The sequence below is a fragment of the Mirounga leonina genome, unplaced genomic scaffold (assembly GCF_011800145.1).
Source record: "Mirounga leonina isolate KUSES-001 unplaced genomic scaffold, KU_Mleo_1.0 Mir_114, whole genome shotgun sequence".
Classification (NCBI taxonomy): domain Eukaryota; kingdom Metazoa; phylum Chordata; class Mammalia; order Carnivora; family Phocidae; genus Mirounga; species Mirounga leonina.
In genome coordinates this window covers 3,558,916-3,564,110 of record NW_023270265.1, presented here as the reverse complement: position 1 = coordinate 3,564,110, position 5,195 = coordinate 3,558,916, and the positions used below count along the sequence as shown (strand labels likewise).

At 48.3% G+C, this 5,195-nt stretch overlaps 1 protein-coding gene across 1 annotated transcript in view; it reads right to left on the bottom strand.

The window, feature by feature from the left end:
• Positions 1 to 59, bottom strand: part of LRMDA (leucine rich melanocyte differentiation associated) — a 1,063,938-nt gene extending 1,063,879 nt beyond the window's left edge. Inside the window, exon 1 of the mRNA XM_035022486.1 lies at positions 28 to 59. The gene's annotated coding sequence lies outside the window, so the exon portion shown is untranslated. The remainder of the gene's footprint in view (positions 1 to 27) is intronic.
• Between the last annotated feature and the right edge of the window lie 5,136 nt (positions 60 to 5,195).

The following is a 5,195-nucleotide window of genomic DNA, read 5'->3' as shown; positions in this document are numbered from 1 at the left end:
CACCGAGTGCAGGCGCGGAGCACCGAGTGCAGGCGCGGAGCACCGAGAGCCGAGCACTGAGCGCGGAGCGCGGCGGCTGCGAGCAGCACGGCGGGGCGTGCAGTTCCGCACTTAAGTAGTCAGCTGACCCGGCGGAAGCCAGAGGCGCGGGCCGGGTGCTGGGACTTGGGCTCGGCTGCGCCCGCCGCTTGCTCTCGGCCGGCCCTGGAGCCGGTGAGCCTAGGCACGCCCCCCGCCACGCGCCGCCACAGGTGGCCCCCAGCGCCCCGGAATGGCCTGACCCCTTGACTTCCGCCATGGCCCCCGGGCGCCCCAGGATCTCATCGCCCCCTGAGGCTCCAGGGGACCAGGAATAGCATCCCCCCAAAACTCCACGCCCAGAACTCTACTGCGTTAGCCGGGGGCGGGCTAGGGGGAGCAGGGCTTCGCATGAGGGGGGCCCCATCTGAGGGCCCCGTTATTTAGCGGGGGACATGGAGGGCGGGCCTTTCCTATATTTCCTATATTTCACAATCCAGGTTTCGTAACTGTCCTCAACTGCAGGGAGGAGGGGCCTTGGCCTGAACTCCCCTCCTCAACTTTGAGAGGAAAATGGAGTGGTTGAAAGGACACCTGGTGGGGCGGAGTTTCCATTTGTAGTGGGAGGAAGAGGGAATTGAATTTCCCTATAAATAAAATGCCGGCTCAGCTAAAAACACCCCCAGCTGACAGTAATAAACCCTCGAGAAGAAGAATCAATGATGTCCCCAAATTTCAGGTTTCTCTTATTCTCTCCCTCTTATTTGTGAAGCTCAAAGTCATCCATGCGGTCAAATCCCATCCCCAGTCACCACCGCTCCCCCCACACACACACCCCTTCCCCTCAGCTGGAAGAGAAAGGTGGCCTTTACTGCCTCCTCCATCAGGCCTCCTCCATCTGGCTGGGTGGGCAGCTCATGCCTGTCCTCAACTGAAAGGAACCAAATTTTCTCCCTGTGAATTTTTGCCTTCATGCCTCCATCCCCAGGATGCAGGAAACTATTACCACGTACCACTTCATTGTCACATTATCACCAGTCCTCTCTTGCAGCTAAGAGCCAGCCGGGCCTTAACTGACCTCTCTCCCTTGCTCCCTCCGTACCAGTGAGTAAGGAAGCTACCATTCAGAGAAGGGATCCTTGAGTGCCAGACTCCGGGTCCCACGCAGTGCACTACAGTTACCTCAACTCAGGAGACCTACTGATAATAGTAGCTCCCACCTCTGCTGAGGGGGTGTTCCCAGGGCTTTTGTTTTCATTGTTCCCTGTGTCTAAACAGCCCTTAGAAACCCCTGTTTGTGCAGCTGATGATAATTATGATCGTGGTTGAGCATATTGTGGCTCTCATCATTGTCTCTCAGGCCTGGTGCCAACACATTGTAATGCGGGCCCTCCTTGTCAGCATTCGGATGAGCAGTGTTGACCTCTGAGGGCTGACCCGACTGCCCCTCTCTCTGCTGGGAGGAGCGGACATAGCAGAGTGGAGCTGTAAGAACAGAGACTTGACTGTGTTTACTTTGGGGGGGTTCAGGAAATGCTGCAACAAAAGGTCCTACAGGCCAAAAAAGAAGGCTTGCCCTCCAGAGATAAGGGGGATCAAAGGGAATCTTCTAAGGCCTACTGCCCCACAGAGCAGCTCCTCATGCTCCTCTCTCTTTCTCTGCTGGATGCAGCCTCTCTGGTCCATTGTCCACTTTTGTTTGCCTTTCCTACCCAAAAAGGAGGAAGTAGGCCCAGGCCCTGACAGTCATGATACACTGCCCTCTCCACCTTTCACCTTGGTCTTCCTAGAAGGGCTCTGACTGGGAGGAGAGGACATGAGGAAACAGGCTTAAACCTACTCACAGATGAAATTGGAATGTATACACTCCCACCCCAGCAGGAGGGTGCTTGAGGTCATCTCATCCATGGCCCTGCATCCATACACACCTATGTCTTCTGAGCATAGACTGTTCTGTGGACACTATCTGCCAATGATGCCAAAGTAGGCAGGGATCTTTTCTACCTTTCCAGGCCTCCCTCACAATTTTTCCTTCCTCTACACAGCTCTAGGGTAATCATTCTAAAAGCCTGATTTGACCCTACCTGAAATCTTTCAATGCTCCCAATCAACTAATAACACAGTCCCAAATCTCCAATACATCCCTCAAGATCTTTTAGAATCCCATCATCCGCTACCTCTCCCACCTCCTCTCCCACCCCTCCCCTCCGCTACCCGGCTTTCAGCTGTTTTGTCCCCCAACCAATCTTGTCTCCACTAGGTGAACACATCCAGGAGGCTAGTTGACTGCAAGGGACAGAGAATTGGGGAAATCACAAAAAATAAGGATAGCCCAGATTGACATGGGCTTCAGTGTTTGAAATGGGAGCTGATAACAATACGGAGCTACTGAAAGTTCTTGAGCAGAGTAGAAATTTATTGAATTTAGCGGGGGAGGGCTCCTCTAAAACCAGATTGGGTTCACCTCTCCTTATTCCCTTCAGCTTTGGAAGTTATCTTCAGAAGAGAAGAACAAGAAGGAGGGAGAAGAGAAGGGAAGGAGGGGAAAGGAGAAGACGAATCTGTATCTCTGGACCAAGGAAAATCAGAAGGGGGGTGGAGGACATCCTTCTACCTCCTCATCACTTTTCTTGAGCAAAAAGGACAACTAAATTTAAATAGCAAAGGTAAAGTTCTTCAAGTAATATGGCCCTCCCTTTGGAAGGGAGAGAGCAAAGGAACACTGAGATGAGGCTGGACCAGGAGGTGAACAAATGATTCCTTCGGAACACAGGGAGTTGACAAGAGTGAACAGAGGATACAAATCTTGTTGGGGCTTCATCTTGAACACAGCTCTTTCTGCCTCAGCCCCAGAAGCACGGAGGGGAAGAAAAGGCTCATGCAGTCATCCAGATTCTTCTTCAGTTCCCTCCCGCCATTCTAGTGGGCAATTGAGAATGAGCTGCAGGGGACCCTGCCTTACCCCATTTTATCCCACAGCTCCTCTGCCCCAACTTCTGAGGACCAGGCACTGTGCTAGGCACTCCGGGTATACATAACTAAGACATACACTTCAGGAAAGAGTTGTGCTCAGACATTTGTATTACTATGTCAACAAGAAGCCCTGTGATTGTGATCCTATTTCCTGTGCCCAAAGCTGTGACAGGTAGCCCCATTTGTATAGTATACTCATGAGTACTACAGAACAGAAAGTTCAAATCAGAGCTGGACAGCTAATCCTGAGCCTATGAATTCTGGAGCTCTAACACTTGCAAATGGGGAGTGAGAAGGTTCGACACTTACCACTAGACATTTCCTTATCACCCTTGATGAAGAGGGCAATATTTTATTCCTACTGTCATCTTTGTTATTATTATTCTTTGGCAGAAAAGGCCCTTTCCCCTAGAGTTCTTCCTCCATCGCATTCCTGCGGACAAAAAGGAAAATCCTGTTTATCTGCAATCAAGGGAGTTGATTCTGGGGTCGACCAGAACCAGTGAAACAGGAACTGATTCCTTAAAATCCTCCAACTCTATGCATCATCAGCTGAGAGGACAGGGCCAGTTAACAAAGTTTTATTAGCATTCCTACCTATCCTTAGTCGAATTTCTATTCAGCCTGGCCTCATTTCTTTCAGGCCCAACCCCCGGGTAGATTAAGATGATTGCTGTAATTAATCATGCCCCAGCCCCTAGTTCAGACTCACCACATTCAGATTTCAATTAAAACAAAAAAATCTGGTTGTCTGCATACAAAATGCTCTTTGTTGCTGAAGCAGCCTCCTTTCAGTCTAAAGGAGGGAGTTTAGGGAAGAGGAAAGGTTTCCAGGGCCCTCTAAGCAATATTTGCACGTATGTGAAGGATTAAGGATGATCTAGGCTCCAAAACACCTCCCTGATCTCCCAACCAGAACAAATTACATTTTAAAATATATATATTAAATGCAATCATACTGTTTGGCATGATTATTCATTGCATAAATGTTGGTTTATTATTACTGTATACTATTATAATTATCATTACCATTACTTCTCCGTGCCTCTGAGTTTCCTTCTCTTGGTATCTTAAAAGATACTGTGGTTGTTGTCTCTATTAAAATGCAAACATTAGCTGGGAGTGGGGAAGGGAGTAGGTTTGCCAAAGGTGAGTGGGAGAAAGGCTTCTGCTTTTCACTGCATTATCTTCTGTGATTTTGCAACATGCATACCCTGCCTTTGTAATTAGAAGCTAATGGAGGAGATTGGATGGAAGGATCAGGAAAAGATAATTTATAACTGGAACTGCTACCTGCTAATGTCTTAGCATTATTTTCACAAATCCTGAAAACAGCAATGAAAAACAAATCTTATTCCCCCATTGACCTGGAACTAGCTGGATGCCCCAAGTCCTTAGCTGGGCCCAGAAGGGAAGTTATCTCTGACTTGAGGACAGGGGCTCATAGTGGACTTTTGAGAAGGAAAGAGAACACTGACCAGAAGAACCTGTTCAACTTTATACTGTCCACTGGGGGAGAGGGAAGCAGTATCTAAGCCCCAGGTACTTTTCCAGAATCCCAACATGGCTTGGAGAGGTTCTGCCATTTAGAGGTTGAGGAACAACCGGCCTCCGGTTAAAATGTACAGGACTCAGCAAACGAGATTCTGATTCCACAGATGCAGCCCTAGCATATATATTTTCTCAAGTACCCCCAGGTAATTTTGACTGTGACCATCCAGACTTACTGCTTTAGAAATCATTTACTCCAACTACTGATTGAGGAAACTGAGGCCTAAGGCATGGAACGACTTGCCCAAGGCCACCCAGCCAATGAGCAGCTGAGCCCAGGCCAGAACTCTGATCTTCTGAAGAAAATAAAACGGGATTCATCCTACATCCCAGTAAGAAGAGGGTGAAGAGACTGGGGAAGAGCACCAGAAAGATGCCATTTCACATCTAATCACTTCTTGTCACGTTGTAACCATTTTCCTCGTATGGAGCCCCACACTGATGGATCAGAAATAACATTTTCAAAGTTATATCTTCAAGGAAATGGCTATTAATGTTCTTCCTCTCCTTTATAGAGTGCTGAGGAATACATATTACTTTTCTCTCTACTTATATTGCCTATTTGCAAATTGTATTCACTACCCAGTGCTCCAATTTGTCCTACCCCTGAAGAGATTATGATGAATAAATGTGTTCCTGGAAATAAAATAAAA